The sequence below is a fragment of the Rattus norvegicus genome, chromosome Y, assembly GCF_036323735.1.
Source record: "Rattus norvegicus strain BN/NHsdMcwi chromosome Y, GRCr8, whole genome shotgun sequence".
NCBI lineage: Eukaryota > Metazoa > Chordata > Mammalia > Rodentia > Muridae > Rattus > Rattus norvegicus.
In genome coordinates, this window is record NC_086040.1 from 13,023,317 (window position 1) to 13,041,483 (window position 18,167).

Genomic DNA, 18,167 nt, shown 5'->3' on the forward strand with positions numbered 1-18,167 from the left:
GTTCCTCCAAGGAATTCAGTGTCACAGCTCTTTTAGAAGTTATTCGGGGATGCGCTGTGTGCATATATTTTACTCAGGGTGAACAAGGGCTACACAAACCTTTGAGAGCATGAAGGGGTATTCGGGTGCATTTACATTGATGGAGGCCTCATTTGGTTGAGCTTTTTAATCCCTGTCCCATTCTCAGTCTGTTATTCAGGGATCTCCATTTGACCTCCTCAGACACAGACTCCACTGAATGTGCCCCATCCCCACCCCTGAGGTCTTGCTTGCTTGATATCAAAGGATTTCAGGTTCCGACTCTGCATTCTCCATCAGATTAAATCCTCAGGAAGGTGGCCTTCTAGATGCCATGAATTAACCAGTGCATCGAGTTTCTGCATTAACCCGTATGTCCCCTAATTTTGGCAGGTTCTCTCTGCAAAGCGCTATCCCTCCATCTTCCCCACCGAACCTCTGCTTCTGTCCTCAGACGCCCTCACTCACCCACAGAATCTGTTCGAGTTTTCCTTTCAGAGACGTCGATGCTTTCCCCCTCACCGGCCTTCTCCTTTCCTATGTCTTCTCTGCATTTGAGGATTGTAGATAAAATACGATTTAACTCACAGCTGATACTGATACCATCCGTAGGTAAATGCCAGCCATGTTTGTGTCTCTAGGTCTCAGCTCCGTCTCGGGCTTTTTTTTTTTTTTTTTTTTTTTTTCTCGTTTCATCAATTTTCCCTGAAGCTTGATGATATCATGCCCCATCCTTATGATATCATTCCCCCACCCCCATGATGTCATGCCCCACTCCATGATGTCATGCCCCACCCGTACGAAGTCATGCCCCAACTCTATGATGTCACGCCTGCGTCCCTTGCTAGAATGGTTGCATCTATTCACCAGGTAACATTCTGAATGCTGCCCTGTCACCACACTCCTCCCCTCCCAGCATTTACAGTCCTTCTTTCTATCCTCTCCCCTTCTTCTCTGAGAGAGTGGAGGGCCCCTCTCAGTGCACCCTCTCCCCTGGCACATCAAATCTCTGCACGACATGGTTCATCATCTCCCACCAGGTCCTGAAAACGCAGCCCAGGTAGGAGGACAGGATCCACAGATAGGCGACGGGTTTAGTGAACCCACGTGAAGACCATTGTGCTCCTCTGCCTCTCTCAGTCCTTCCCTCAGCTCTTCAGTGAGACTCACTGAGCTCCATCTGATATTTGTCCGTGCGCCTCTGCTCCTGTGTCAGTCGGCTGCTCGGTGGAGCCTTGCAGAGAACAATAATGCTACCTCCCGTCTGCAGACACAAGAAAGGACCATTAATAATGTAAGTGTTTTCCGTTTGCCCGTAGGATAAGTCTATGATCCGGCCACTTATCCTTTGGCTATTCGCTCATTTCCTCTTACATATCTGTCCCTGTGTCTATAATAGAGAGGGCAATTTCTGGGTCAAAATTTTGGGGGTGGGTTTGTGTCCTTATCCTTCCACCTTGGGTCCTCCGTGGCTACGGAAAGAGACCATCTCAGTATCCGTATCCCCACTGCTACAAGTCTCAGCTAAAGTCAACCTCATGGACCCCAGGGTAGCCTCACCGATCTCAGATTGCAGGCAAATCAAAGAGATAGCACCACCCTGGACAGTCACTGATTTCAGTTAATTCTCTTGGCCCTCTGTCCCTCTTGCCTGTCTCTCCCAAGAAATGATTCTCAAACCCCATTTCCCTTCCCATCCCCACAGCCACTCAATCCTTTCCTTCCATCTGCCTCCTCTCATTATTTTATTCCTCCATCTGAGTGAAATTCAAGCATTTGTCTTGGGTTTTTCTTCATGTTTAGCCTTTTTTGGTTCCATAGATTGTAGTGTGTGAATTCTGTACTTTATGGCTAATACCCTCTTTTAAGTGAACATGTACATGTTATTTTGGGTCTCAGTTACCTCTTTCAGAACAATACTTTCTAATTCCATGTATTTGACCACATCTTCACAATGTCCTTATTTTCAAAGATTCATAGTATTCCATAGTGTAAATGAACCACATTTTCCGTAGCCATTCTTTGGTTGAGGTGCTTCTGGGTTATTTCTATTTTCTGCTCATTATGAAGAAATTGGTTAGAAATCTTATGGAGCGCAGGTCCTTGCGGTATGGCAGACGTCTTTTCAGATATAAGGCCAGGAGTAGTATAGCTGGGTCTTTAAAAAGAATATCACTCATTTTCTCAGAATCCACTGGATAGATTTGCAAAGTCATTATTCGGATTTGATCTTCCCACAGCAAATATTATTTGTATCCTGATTTTTATCTGCTTCCTAAAAGGGTGTTGCCCCTGACTAGACGTCTGTCATGGAATAAGGAGATCACATATGAACCTTCTGTACATTTTAATTGTTCCGTAAATGCTAGAGCCTATGACGGGGGCAAGAGGGGAAAGTTGATACTAAAGGGTTGAGGGTGGCGTTAGGTAGAGAGGCAGAAGAGGATAAGAGAGGTATAGTATTATTACCATATAATAATATAATATAATAACCTAATATATTAATGTTATTTATATTTTATCATGATATTTATATATAATAATTAAATATATTAATATAATATATTAATATTTATTTTATATTATCATAATGTTGATACATAACAATTTAATGTGTTAATATAGTATATTAATATTAATTATATTATTATAATGTTAGTATATAATAATTTAATATTAACTTATTATACTATTTTATATATGTACATACACACACACACACATATATATATAGTATATATATATATAATATATATATATATATATATATGTATATATATATATTATATATATATATAATTATCTGTAACTTCCATTAAGTTAACTCCAAGTGGACCTCACACATTAATGGGAAATGCTGAGGGCAGAATATTTTTTTTTCATTTCGGTCTGCTTATATGGTCGATCACTTTGATGGGTTTTCATAGATTGATCCACTCCTGAAGCCTCAGGAGAAAGCCTACATGATCGCAGTAAATGGCGGTTTTGATATGCCCTTGCATATTATTTTCGAGCATTTTCCCTAGTATTTTTTCCACCAATGTTCATAAGGGCAATTCGTCTGAAATTCTATCTTTGTTGAGTCGATTTAGGTGTCAGGGCGACAGTGGTGTCATGGAATCAGTTTGGCATTTTCCTCCCGTTTCTGTTTTTTTGGAGTAGGTTGAGAATTCTTTGAAAATCTTGTAGGAGTCTGCACTCAAGCAATCGGGACCTGGGGCTCTTGCTTGGGGGGGGGGGAAACTTAATTAATGTTTGTGTCTCTTTAGTTGTTGTAGAGCTATTTGCATAGTTTATCTTACCTGAATTTACCTGTGGTCAGTGTAATCAGTCTACACAATCATCTACTTCATTCATAGCTTCTAATTTGGAGACAGAGGGTTTTTGAAGTGAGACCTAATGATTCTGTGACATTCATCAGTGTCTATTGATACAGCTCCCTGTTCATTTTTGATTTTGTTATTTGGATGCTGTCTCTCCACCTATTACATTATCTGTCTGAGGATTTGTCTGCCGGGTCGATGTTCCCAAGGAACCAGCTCTAATTTTTTTTGATCTTTGTATTCACTTTGTTTCTGATGGATCACTTTCACCCCGAGTCTGATCATTTCTTGCTGTCTCCTCCTTTAATATGTATTTGCTACTTTTATTTTAGAGATTTAGTGTGTGCTGAGAAGTTGCTTGTGTCAAATCTCTGGTTTCTTTATGAAAGTGCCCTGTGCTGCATATGCATGTTCCTCTTAGCACTACTTTTACGTCCCTTAAGTTTGGACAAGCTGTGCCTTCATTTTCATTAAATTCTAGGAACCCTTTTTGTTTTTCATGTCTTCTCTGACCTGGGGATTCTTCAGTTGCGAGCTATTGAATTTCAATGAGTTTATACATTTTTTCTTATTGTTGAAGTCCAGTTTTAATCCATGGTGATCTGAGAAGATCCAATGGTTAGCACAGACTTTCTGTATCTGTTATGGCTTGTTTAGCGAGGGAGAACATGGTCAGTTTAGGATAAAGTTCCATGAGGTACTGAAAAGAAAGTGTGTACTTTTATGTTCGTGTGAACTATTCTGTAGATATCAGTGAGATCAGTTTAATTGAACCCCGTGTTAGTTATATTATTTATTTTTTTTACATTTCTGTTTCAAAGGCCTGCCCTTGGTGAGAGTGGGACATTGATGTTCCCTACTATTAATATGTAAGGTTCAATGTGATAATTAATTTTCAGCAATATTTCTCTCACCAATATTGCTGCTTTTTCTTTGGCATATAGATGTCCAAAATCGAGATGCCATTTTGGTGGATTATTCCTCTGATGCATATGAAGTGTCCTTCCACATCTCTTTTGATTACTTTTGGTTGAAAGTCTGATTTGCTGCATGTTAGAATGGTTACATCATCTTTTTTCTTATGTCCATTTGCTTGGAAAACTTTTTCCAACTACTTAATCTGAGGTTGTGTCTATCTCTGTTGTTGGATTGTGTTTCTTGAGTGCAACAGAAGGATGGTCCTGTTTTTAAATCTATTGTGTTAGCCTGTGTCCTTTTACTGATGAGTAGAGGCCATTAATGGTTAAAGGTATTAATGAGAAGTGATATTTATTTCATGCAATTTTGATGTTGTGGAAGCAGGGTTTTTTTGCTTGCATCCTTTTTATTTTTTGTTTTTTTGATTGGGATGTTTGAGTGTGTATGTGAGTATTAGATATGTTCTGTAGGGTGCATGGTTTTTTTGTTTGCATGTTTTTTGTTTTTTGTTTTTCGTTTTGTTTTTTGGTAGCTGTTAGAGTATTCATGTGAATATGAGATCCCTTCTGTAGGTTATGCTGTGTAATTATTAATATCTAGTGGGAGGCAGGGATGGTTCAATTTCTGAAAATGCATCAATATAATCCAGGATATAATGAAACTGAAAGAAAAAAAATCACATGATAAGCTTGCAAAAATATTCCAACCTCCCTTCATGTTAAAAAATGAGGGCGATCAGGGATACCAGTTCTATGCAGAAACATAATAGAGGCAACGGACAGCAAGCCGGTACCCAACATCAACGTAAATGGAAAGAAACGTAAAGCAATTCCATTAAAGTCAAGGACAATGTAAGGATGCCCACACTCCCTACTCTGTATAGTATTTGAAATTCTATCCAGGGTGAAAGCATTGTTCAAATTTGGTTCTGACATGGAGTATGGCCAAGGCCTGTTAAGGAGGAATGACACAGAGCTTTAGAAATCCTGGGGTATGGCACACTCTTCAGCACAGTCTCGTTGGACCTTGGTGAGGCAGGAACCAAGGAGGACTTCATGCAGAGTGTCGGTCGGTTATTGCACTCATATCTCTCTTAATCTAAGAAGTGCATGAAAATCCTCATGGAGTTTCCCACCACTCAGAGGGCAGCACCATTGGCATTTGCAATAACAGTGGTCAAGATCTTTTAGGAATTGCCTCTGGGGCAGATCAGTGCTTCCATCATTGCCGGAGGAAATGTAGTATGGTCAGCGACGACCACCAAACTTAAAATGCATTTGGAAAAGTAAATAGTTTGTGAAATTGGTTAAGATGTTGTCCCTACTGACTCTAATGTAAAACACAATTTATGTAACAATTTGATGTTTGGAAAGACTGGGACCTTTTAAGGTCAGGGATCAAGAACAATGGCGGCATAGGCTAATGGTGTGACTGTCACAAAGGCTGGACTGTTGATAACTGATTTCTGACTGAGTTTTACCCTCAGCTTCCTGATTGATTTAATAAAGATTGCCACAGATGTGCATTCTGATCATTAAAAGCAGATATGACATTTTTATGCAGATGTTTAGATTTCTGTTTTTTTCAAGATTATTATGAGTACTCTTAAAGATAAATAATACAATACTTAGCCATTTCTCTGTAAATTCAAATTGCTTACTTTTGAAGTTACGTTGGCCTTGAGAATAATTAGTTTTCTTTAGGTGTACTATAAAATATTTGTTCTAATACAGTATTGGGTATCACCTTATTTCAGCACTAAGCTAGAGAAGAAAACAAGAACATGATCACATTTGTGTAATACAATATTCAATAAATTAATGGTCTATAAGGAAAATATTGCCTGTTGGGAAACAGAGAAAACCTCCAAAATTGAACTATATGTCACAGCAATGAACCTGGGAAGAAAAATATTATCTAGAAGAATCTAATATACTCCATGTTTCTAAATCTTTTCTACCCATGCCGAGCCCCTGACCATCTTTGTCCATTCAGAGCATGTAACCACTAAGGAAGCAAAGAGAATTCTCTAGATTTAGAGAGATGGAGTATGTGAAGGTTACCACTGTGTCACAAGAGACACTCCTGGAAAAGGCCCTCTCGAATCTGGTCAATGTAAGGAAGGCTGTTCAGCAGGTAGGCCATGGCATTTCTCAGTCATCATCATTAGGCCCTGCCTGTAAAATCTCTTGTATCCTGGAGAGCCCTAGCTCCTTCTGTGAGGTCACAAGTGTTGTTGTGACTGCATCTGCCTCTCAGATATTCCTTCAGTACCTCTAAGGCTTACTAATTGGCCTTTAATTCAGAGTGAACAGCCATTTTTGAGGGAGAAAAGGAGGATGAAGAGGTCAGAGATGGAAAGAAGGAAGATGCCCTTCTATCTTGGTGTAAAAAAAGGAAGAAATACGTGGTCCATTGGAGAGCTAAATTAGTCCTGGGTAGGTTTTTAGTGGGTTCCTGGAAGAGACAGCCTTGATCTGAGTCTTCCACATATGGGAATCAGGAGCTGGGAGCCTCTCAGAAGCATCTGGACTTCCCTGTTCTTATGGCTCCTGGAAATCAGAGAGTTTATATCATAAATTTCTTTATTCCAAAAGCAAAGTGTTGGAAAGGGCACAGTTGTTTCCTGAGAGCCCATGGCCTTTATTCTTTTTGTCAAGAAGAAAAATGTCCTAAAGAAGAAGGGATGGGCAAGTATCTTGTCCTCAGCTCAGAGTAAACTCCTCCAGGATTATGATCCGTATAGGGCAGTTTGAGTCTGACACTGATATCTGGGAGAGAGAAGTGCTTCTAGTTGAGATTTCATCATCTCAGTCTTTCACTAGTATTACTCTAACTACCATTCCCTGACAGTAACCCTTGAGATTTCTGAGTCAATAGTTGAGATTAGCTAGCAATTTCTTTTCTTTTATTTCTTCCATTTTTTTTTATTTTTTACCAAATTTTATTGCTTTCTTAACTGGATGTTTCTATATTTACATTTCAAATGTTATCTTCTTTCAAAGTTTCCTCTCAATAAGAGCCCTAACTGATCCCTCTACTCTTCTTCTATAACCTCCCTTACTTCACCTTGACATTCCCTTAAACTGGGAGTCAGACCTGGGAAGGACCAAGGGCTTCTCCTTCTATTAGTGCCCAACAGGCCCATCCTATGTTACATATGCAGTTGGAGCCATAGTTCTGTCGATGCACAGAATATTGGCTTAGTACCAGAAATCTCTGGTTCTTTGGCATTGTTTTTCTTGTGAAGTTGAAAGCCCCTTCAGTTCTGTTTGGAGCAATGCCCTTGACGCCCTCCATTGTTGATGTTATTATTATGGTTAGAATTAAGTAGGATTATTTTCATGGAAAATCCCCAGCCAGCTTCATAATACTAATACAAATCTGGTGGTCAAGAAAAATAATAACATTTTAAAGTTGTCCTGCTGACTAATAATATGACAAACCTTTTACATTTCTGATATTATGTCAACATCAGCTGATTCCATGACCACACCAATATTGTATCTTTGGACTGAGTAAATGTTTCTTACTTCTCCCCACCCTATGTTACCACTGTTATGGTATAAATTCAGCCTTGGAGGAAAATAAAATTGTCACCTTGATCAGAGTCTTATCTTAACAACCTACGTTGTTACCCTGGTACCCAGTTCTATTCCAGGCACCCTCAGACCTCTGACAAATGGCACCCAAGGAGAGGCTCTTTGAAGGTGTCCTAGAGGAGAAAGTCATTCCCTGTAAATAGACTGGTCTGTCTTCTTTGTTTTTGAAAGCCTTTGCTCCCCCTTGGAGTTTTTGCACCCAACCAACACCACCTCCAAGAGCTTCTGCTGAGAGATGGCACAAGCATTCTACAGTAATCTTTTGTGTCATGACTCAGGGAGTCACTCAGGATACAATGAATACGATTAAAATTTTTAAAAATAATCTTAGATTTTGTAAAAATATTGTCCATAGTTACCTCAGGAAGGAGCAATTGATTCAAAAGATAGTATAGAGTTTGTGATAGTTTAATGAATGAGCTAACACTTTTACTGAAGTCTAAAATCTGTAGTGAATAAAATTTATGTGCATTTTGGGTACAAGGTTGCCTCTCCTTGTGTGGATGAGCAACCCCACATATGTGGATTAAAAACCTTATACACTCATGCTACTGCTCCGGTCACTTTGTCACTCTATGCTCCGTGGTTGCACTCCAGAAGTGGTTCACTATGGGGTTTTGGTGCCTCACAGGGAACTGTACTCCCTCCAAACCACAATTGGTGAAGAGATCACAGGTAATCTCAAACAAGTCAGTCTTTTGTGTTCTGTGTTACTTTCTGTTTTATCTCCGTGTCATGTCTCGTCTTTGTTTCATGTTGACTTGTGTTGTCTGCCTCTGCTCTCTGAAGGGTTTGAGTCCCCACTGGAAAAGGTTTAGAGTCCACTCGGTTGTCACTATTGGTCCTGTAAGGGGCTTACGGTTGTGACAGGTTGACTTGCTAGTTGACACAAGCCATAGGGCCTAGAGGATGCTCTAGGAGGAAAAAGGAATCTAGGGGACACTCTAGAATCCCATTGGGAGGTGGGATCAGATGGTCTGCCTCTTCCCAGAAGAAGCTAAGGTTAAGCTGCATTTTGGGCCAGGTACTGAAGGTAACAGGCATCTGTGGAATTCACTTATAGAATGATTTTTCTTGGTCCTGTTTTTCTATTTTGTTTTCTTTGGTATTGTTGAGTGTCTTTTTTTGGCTTTTGTTTAATTTTTGGACTTGGGCTGATGATAGTGTTTGAAATCATGGAATTGTTTGCTTTGTTTCTCAAGAAGTTTTACTTGGTCCTCTTGGTGCTTAACTTGGAAATAATTTGCTTGAAAGAAATTGCTTTGTGCCAGGAAGCCTGCCTTATCTGCTGGCCCTATTGCAAGTGAGGAGTTGATCTTCATCATTAAGTCCCTTCCTTGTTAGTCATCATTAACAAAGACACTGCCTCTGATCCTATCACTGCAGCAATCAGTTCTTGCCCCATGGTCAAAATGCCGCAAGTTGGGGGTCAGGGTAGTCCCTAAAATAGTTTCAGAAAGACTCTGCACCAGACTGCGAGGAACTTTGTTTTGCCAGACAAAAAAGGCTTTACTCTAGGATGACAGGAGGAGAAAGTGTTGGCACCGGCTCTTCATCTTACACTAATTGGAGGCTGTGGCCAAGGTCATGGTCAATGTTTTTTTTTTTTTCCCCATGGCCCTCTACCTAAGTGAGATGGCTTAGTGAAGGGCTACTCCTGCAGTACTGGGAGGGTTATACTTCTATTAAAGATCAGTACTCCACTGTTAGTCATATATTTATTGGTTGTAAGAGGCAGGAAACCCAATGCAATTGTGACCCTGCCTCAGGAATGGCAGCAGAAAGTGTCCTTAAAACCAATTGCCTCTAACTATAGCTTACTCTCTGATACCTGAGGCTTCAGTCGGATAACAACACCTTGGGCAAACCCCCTTCAATATTCAAATGCTACTTTCTCCTGGTCTTTTGGGGGAAGGTCATCATGCATGTCTGACATGCTGGAAGAAACTTCCCCCCTAAAGCAGATGAATCATAAAATGATTTTGTCAGCCACTTGGCATTTACTACTCAGATCCTAACCATCTCCCCATCATTTTGTTATTAATTCTTACTGGAAGCCTAGTGTCCTTAAGAGGCTGGGTCTCTTGAGAGGCAGAGCCACTGAGCTGACCCTAAGGAGCTGAGCTGAGCTGAGTCCAGAAGGACAGCCAGTAATAGACCAGCTGCCACTCTGCTCTCATTTTTGTTTCAAAGGCACAAGGCTTCTGCTCAATTATGGGCTGGCCTTTTCGCCCCAAGAAAGCTGGCTCATTTAGCTGTGCGACTGAATGCTATTTGTCACCTGATAAGGTTGTTACACCTGCTCTCATCAGGCCACTCCATAGCATTCTTGCCAGGCCCCTTACAGCTCTTCTTAAGAATTTTATCACCTAAGACACTGTGTACTTTGACTTAAAGTATATCCCATCCTGCTTATATGCATGTCCCAGATTCACATTCTGAAGGTCCTAATTCTAAAACAAGGGGCTGGTGAACCCCCCTAAATATTAAATTTAACTCCACGGTCTGAACCGGGATTGGACAGATGGATATAGTTGGGGTCTTAGAATGCTTCAATCACGTGCTGATATGGAGATTATATTTACTATAAAATTGTTAAAAGTGACAGTGCATTCTTATTGCTTCACTTTTGGGCAGTGATCCAAAGAAGGAGCTCAGGGAGGCACTGAACATGCCGCAAGGTACACATGACTTCATCTTCAGCCTGCACTCCACTGAGAGGACCTGCTTCCTCAAAGATCTGCACTGATTCAAGTCCACTGCCATCGCCCAAGAAGAATCAGTATACTACCACCCACTCTAGCACAACTAAAATATGTATTCTTCAACAATGTAATACCTTTCATAGGATTTGACTTTATGGATAATGCAATTATGATTGTTGCAGGAACACAAATTTATGATTTATTCAAAACATGATTTATTTTGAAATATTTAAAAATGTCAATCAGAATGTTATTTTTCCTTCTATGTATCAACACATTATTTATTTCTCAGTTATTGATGCTGTACTTTAATGACGTGTGGTTTGCTTATTTCTTATTTGCCATGCATGGGATACCTGTTTATCTCTTTGGCTTTTACTTATATATTTTGGACCTTGGACATTTAATCATTTAATCAGCCTTGTTAAATAACAGGGAGACAATATAGCAACAAAACCTATTCACTTATATCATCATAGGCTAACTGTCGATGATGCTTTGATGAGGGTCAAACTCAAACACAAATCTCCATCTCAGTTCAGGCAAGGACATTTTTGTCCTTCAGTCAAATGGGGCGAACATTCTTTTCTGCCTACTGTCCTGATGCGTTTGCTGAAAAACCAAAAAATTGTCACCAATGCGTGCTGAGCTGTACAGTCAATGATGGATAAGAGAGTGATATGTTCATGAATAAGCGGCCTAAGACAGGAGGGCCGACATTAGCTGCTGCCTTATCCCATGATGGGCCCTGGTTACAAGATTCTCTTGGCCATGTGATAAATAACACCCCAACCTAAGACAGACGCAGTTTCCAAGGGGCCATTCCAGGACATACATGGCCATTGGTCACTTTTACGTTTGAATATAAGTAAGGTTATGATTGACTAGGTTCATGGAAAATCCCCAGGCAGCTGTTGAAGACTAATACAAATTTGGTGGTCAAGAAAAATAATAATATGATAATGTTGTCCTGATGATTAATAATACGACACACCTGTGAACTCTCTGACATCCTTTCAACATCAGTTCTGTGACCAAACGAATCCTGTGTTCTTGCCCTGCGTAAATGTTTCTTAGTTTCCTCCCTCCTTCTGTTACCCCTGTTATGGTATAAATTCAGCCTTGGAGAAAAATAAAATTGACACCTTGTTCAGACTCTTGTCTTGGCATTCTTCTTTGTGTCCTTTGTCCCACATTCTCTTCCAGGTACCCTCAGAACACTCACTTACAGAGCATTTGTAATCCCTTCTCAAAAATCTACCAACAACAGATCAGTTTTCAGTAAACTCGTTTGCCACTAGCATTCACTTCTGTATTTGATATGTTCTAGGTGTGTCTCTCATGAAAGATATATATCCGGTACCTGGCAGCATGCACTGCATAGCTTCATTAATCATATCTAGTTTTGGTGATATACATTATATATATATATATATATGTATATATATACATATAGATAGATATATAGATAGATGATATAGATATAGATATAGATATAGATATAGATATAGATATAGATATAGATATAGATATAGATATAGATATATATTAGATATAGATATAGATATTCTCCTACACCAATGAGGTCAGGTAGAATTTTAGTATGGATTCTGTGCTACTAGCTCAAGAATGTTGAATCCACAAATGACAATGCCAAATAATCTTACTCCTGTTCTTAGGAACCCATTGAAGTTGAGGTTTAACTGGACCTCAAGTCATTCCTCTCACTGCCCATCCTCATAAGTATTATGTATGGCCTGAAGAAATAATCATGCTAAAACATCCAAAACCCCCAAGACTGACACTGGGAACACAGGTAGGTAGATATGAGAGAACTGATACTTAAATGGAAAGAGAACCACATTCTATACTCCATGTTGTCCTTTGTTTTATTGATATCTGCTAATTTTTTGATAAAATAAGCATTTTGGAGTTTATCATTTGAAGTAGGTACACAATATTTTCACTGTTATATTCACTCTACTACTGGACCCACTTTGTTGCCAAAATCACTAAAAAAAAATAGAAATGAAAACAGATTTTTGATATGATATTCAGGAATATATATAAAGTCCCCTCTCATGGAATGTTCAATTAGAAAATGAAATACAATATTCACTCAATTAAAGATCTGTAGGGTAAATACAGGTCTTTGGGAAACAGAGAAAACTTAGGAAATTGAAATATATGTCACAGGGATGAACCTGGTAATAAAATTATTATCCAGAAGAATCTCCTCCATTTTATGTTCCTAGATGTTTTCTACCCATGCCATGCCCCTGACTAAGTTTCTCCATTCACACCATGTAACCACTAATGAAGCAAATGAAGTCTCTAACTGTTGAGAGATGGAGTAAATAAAGGTTTCCACTGTGCCGCAGGAGATAGAACTAGAAAGGGCACCCTGGAATCATGTCACTGTAAGGAAAACTGTTCAGCAGGTAGGCCATGGCATTTCTCACTGACATCACAATTAGTCCCTCTTCTGTGATGTCACAACTGCTGTTTTGACTGCAACTGCCTCTCAGAAATCCTTCAGTACCTCTAGGGTTTACTAATTGGCCTCAAATTCAGAGCAAATTGGGGAGTGATAACAAAGACGATGAAGAGATTGGAAATGAAGAGAAGGAAGCTGTCCTTCTGTCTTGGCATAAAAAACAAGGAAGAAACATGTGGTTTTTGGGAAAGCTTAGTGAGTCCTTGGTAGGTGTTGAGTGGGATCACTGAAGAGATAGCCTTGACCTGAGCCTTTCACATATGGGAATCAGAACTGGGATCCTATCAGAAACATCTGTACTTCCCTGTTGTTATGGTTTCCCTAGTCAGTGGAATTATATCATTCATTTTTTTATACCAAAAGCCAAGTGTTGTGAAGGGCATATATGTTTCCCTGAGAGGTTATGACCTTTACTCTTTTTGTCAAGAAGAAAAGGTCCTAAGGAAGAAGTGAAAAAGAAGTATTGAGTCCCTAGCTCCGAGTAATCTACTCCATGCTTTGGATATCAATAGTACAGTTTGTACCTGACACTGATATCACAGAGAGAGAAGTACTTGTAGTTGAGACTTCATCATCTCAGTCTCTCCACTAATATTACTCTGAATACCACTTCAGATTTCTGAATCAATATGTGCGATTACTTGGCAGCTTTCTTCTCTTTTATATGTTTCTCTTTTTAGCAAATTTTATTGCTTTTAATAACTGGATGTTTCAATATTTACCTTTAAAATATTATTTTCTTTCCAAGTTTCTTGCCCTTCAGATCCCTAATTGTTCCCTTTTCCTACTTCTCTAACCAGTCTTTCTATCTGTTGACATTCCATTGAACTGGGAGACAAATTAGGGAGGACCAAGGGCTTCATTTCCATTGTTGCCCAAAAAGGCCATCCTCAGCAACATATGCATTTGGAGCCATAGGTCAGTCCATGTACTTTCCTTGTATATTGGTCTAGTAACCAAACGCTCTGGTTCACTGGCATAGTTCTTATGTTGTTTAAAGCACCCTCAGCACTTCTAATCCTTTTTGAAAATTTACCAACAAGAGGTCCGTTTTCAGTTCACTGGTTTCCAACCAGCATTCACTTCTGTATTCGACATGCTGTATCTGTGTCTCTCAGTAAATATTTATATCCAGTTCCTGGCAGAATGCACTTCTTACCTTCATCAATTTTATCTAGCTTTGTTGGCTGATGTATACATATATACATTTGGTGGCTCCTACACCTAAGTGTTTACGTGGAAAGTTAACATGGATTCTGCCCAACTATGTCAAGAATGTAAAATTCACAAATGACAATTTCAAATAGACTCTCTCCTGTTTTTATGAACCTTTTGAAGTAGATGTTTAACTTGTCCTCGAGACATTTTTCTCCCTGCCCCTCGTCCAGTATCTTATGTTTGACCTTAAGAAAGAATCATGGTAAATCATCCTATCCTCAAGTCTGGGCATGCAAACACTGGAAACTAGATAGAGTGTACAGGAATGACCTGTGAATAAAAATATTGTCTAGAAGAACTTCCTACACACTGGACTTTTCTCTTCTTCTGGTTCCTGGAAAACAGTGGGTTTATATCATTCATTTCTTTATTTAAAAAGCCAAGTGTTTGAAAGGCATATTTGTTTTACTGAAAAGTCATGACCTTTATACTTTGTCAAGAAGAAAAGGTCCTAAGGAAGAAGGGAAAAACAAGTACTGTGTGCTTATCTCTGAGTAAACTCCATGCTTTGGATATCTATTGTGCACTTTGTATCTGACATTGATATTTGGGAGAGAGAAGTGCTTCTAGTTGAGACTTGATCATCTCAGTCTTTCCACTAGCATTACTCAGACTACCACTTCAGATTTCCTAGACAATATGTGTGATTACATGGCATCTTTCTTTTCTTTTATGTCATTCATATTTTTTAGAAAATTTTATTGCTTTTTTTAACTGGATGTTTTCTCTATTTACATTTAAAATATTATTTCTATTCCCAGTTTCTTCCTTTAAGATCCCTACCTGTTCCCTTTTCTTACTTCTATAACCATTCTTTCTATTCATTGACATTCCCTTGTACTGTGAGACAAATTAGGGAGGACCAAGGGCATCATCACCATTATTGCCCAAAAAGGTCATCCTCAGCCACATATCCATTTGGAACCATAGATCAGTCCATGTACGTTCTTTGTTTATTGGTCTGGTATGAGAAGGCTCTGGTTTATTGGCATTGTTGTTCTTATGGGGTTGAAAGCACCTTTAGCTCTTCTAATCCTTTTTTAAAATTTACCAACAAGAGGTCCGTTTTCAGTTCACTGGTTTGCTACTAGCATTCACTTCCGTATTAGACATGCTGTATCTGTGTCTCTAGGTAAATATCTATATCCGGTTTCTGGAAGAATGCACTTATTAGCATTATCAATCTTATCTAGTTTTGGTGGCTGATGTATATAAATAATTTTGGTGGCTTCTACACTTATGTTGTTAAGTGGACTGTTAACATGGACTCTCCCCAACTATGTCAAGAATGTAGAATTCACAAATGACAATGCAAATGGACTCCCTCCACTTTTTTTTTCCTTTTTTTCAGAGCTGGGGACCGAACCCAGGACCTTGCGTTCGCTAGGCAAGCACTCTACCGCTAAGCTAAATCCCCAACCCCTGCTGTTTTTATGAACCTATTGAAGTAGACATTTAACTGGTCCTCAAGCCATTCTTCAACCCTGCCCATCATCTGGAAGATTACATTAGGCCTTAAGAAAGAATCATGGTAAAACATCCTAAACACTCAAGTCTGGCCATGGTAACACTGTAAGATAGATAGGGTTGTACTGGCATCAAATGGGAGTAGAGAACCAAATTCAATAGTCCATGTTGTCCTTTGCTTTCCTGATGTCTGGTAATTTTTTGATAAAATAAGGATTTGGGAATTCATCATTTGAAATAGGCACACAGTATTTATACTGTTGTACTCACTCTATAGCTGGGCCCCCTTGTGACCAAAATCATTACAGAAATTTTAATTGGAAAAAAGAATTTTTGATTACACATTGAGGAACATTTACATAGTCCCCTATCAAGGAATTTACAGTAAGAAATTGAAATACAATATTCATTCAATTAAAGGTAGTTGAGAAAATACTGGCCTTTGGGAAATAAAGAAAACCCAGAAAATTGAACTCATTGTCACAGGAATGATCCTGGGAATAAAATATTGTCTTGAAGAATCTCCTTCACTCCATGTTCCTACATCTTCTCTACCCATGCCAAGCCCCTGTCTAACTTTCTCCTTTCAGAGCATGTAACCACTAGTGAAACAGAGAGAAGTCTCTACTTTAGAGTGATGTAGTACATACAGGTTTCCACTGTGTTACCGGAGACATACCTAGTAAGGGCACTCTCGAATCTGGACAATGTAAGGAAAGGTGTTCATCATGTAGACCACCGTAGTTCTCAGTGACATCATCATTAGGACCTCCATGAAAACTCTCTTATAACCTGGTGAGCCCTACCTCCTTCTGTTGTCATGACTGCAACTGCCTCTCAGATTTTCCTTCAATACCTCTAAGGTTTGCTAATTGGCCTCTTATTTAGAGACAATTTGGGAGTGAGAAAAAGAGGATGAAGGATATGAAATGGGGATAAGGAAGCTGGCCTTCTGTCTTGGTATAAAAAACAAGGAAGAAATATGTGGTGCTTGGGAAAGCATAGTGTGTCCTTGTTAGGTGTTGAGGGGTTTCTCTGAAGATATGTGGTTTCCACATAAGGGAACCAGGAGCCAGGAGCCTCTCAGAAGCATCTGGACTTCCCTGTTCTTTTGCTTCCTGGAAGTCAGAGAGTTTATATCATTCATTTCTCTATTCCAAAAGTCAGGTGTTGTGAAGGGCACAGTTGTATCCCTGACAGGTCATGGACTTCATACTTTTTGTAAAAAAGACATAGGTACTAATGAAGATGGCATGGATAAGTATTGTGTTCTCAGCTCAAAGAAACCTCTTCAATGTTCTGGATACCCTATATTGCAGTTTTTGTCTGACACTTTTTTTTTATTAACTTGAGGGTTTCTTATTACATTTCGAGTGTTATTCCCTTTCCCTGTTTCCAGGCAAACATAACCCTAATCCCTCCCCTTCCCCTTCTTTATGCGTGTTCCCCTCCCCATCCTCCCCCCATTGCCGCATTTCCCCCAACAATCACGTTCACTGTGGCTTCAGTCATAGCAGAACCAAAGTCTTCCCCTTCAACTGGTTATCTTACTAGAATATTCATTGCTACCTATGAGGTCAGTCCATGTATAGTCCTTAGGGGTAGTGCCTTAGTCCCTGGAAACTCTGGTTGCTTGGCATTGTTGTTCATAAGGGGTCTCGAGCTCCTTCAAGCTATTTGAATTCTTTCTCTGATTCCTTCAACTGTGGTCCCGTTCTCAGTTCAGTGGTTGACAGTTCTATCTGGGAGAGAGAAGTGCGCTAGTTCAGACTTCATCATCTCAGTCTTTCCACTAGTATTACTCTGTCTATCATTTTAGATTTCCAAGTCAATAGGTATGATTAGTTGGCAGTTTTCTTTTATATCTTTCCTTTTTATCAAATTTCATTTCCTTTCTTAACTGAATGTTTTTATATTTACATTTAAAATGTTATTTCCTTTCCCAGTTTCCTGCCCATAAGATCCCTAACTGGTCCCTCTCCCCTTCTTCTATAACCGTCTTTACTACTCCTTGACATTACCTTGAACTTGGAGTCAAACCAAGATGAACCAAGGACTTTTCCATCCATTGGTGCTCACCAAGTCCAACCTCTTCCACATATGGAGTTGGAGCCATAGCTGTGTCCATGTACATTCTTTTAATATTGGTCTAGTATCAAAAAGCTCTGGTTCATTGGCATTGTTCTTCTTATTGTGTTAAAGCCCCTTCAGCTCTTGTAATCTTTCCTGCACATCTACAAACAAGAAGTCCATTTTCAGTTCACTAGTTTGCCACTAGCATTCACTTCTGTATTTGGCATAATATAGCTGTTCTTCTCAGGAAATATCTATATCTGTTTCCTGGAAGAATTCACTTCTTACCTCATCAATCTTGTCAAGTTTTAGTTTCTAATGTATACATATGTACTTTTGGTGGCTC

The 18,167-nt window shown here is 39.3% G+C and overlaps 1 long non-coding RNA gene across 1 annotated transcript; it reads left to right on the forward strand.

Moving 5' to 3' along the window:
- The first annotated feature begins 6,270 nt into the window (after positions 1–6,270).
- LOC134484305 (uncharacterized) lies at positions 6,271–11,709 on the forward strand. The gene is made up of 2 exons (XR_010061709.1): positions 6,271–6,697; positions 10,499–11,709. It is a non-coding gene; the product is annotated as an uncharacterized LOC134484305 (long non-coding RNA).
- Positions 11,710–18,167: the final 6,458 nt, after the last annotated feature.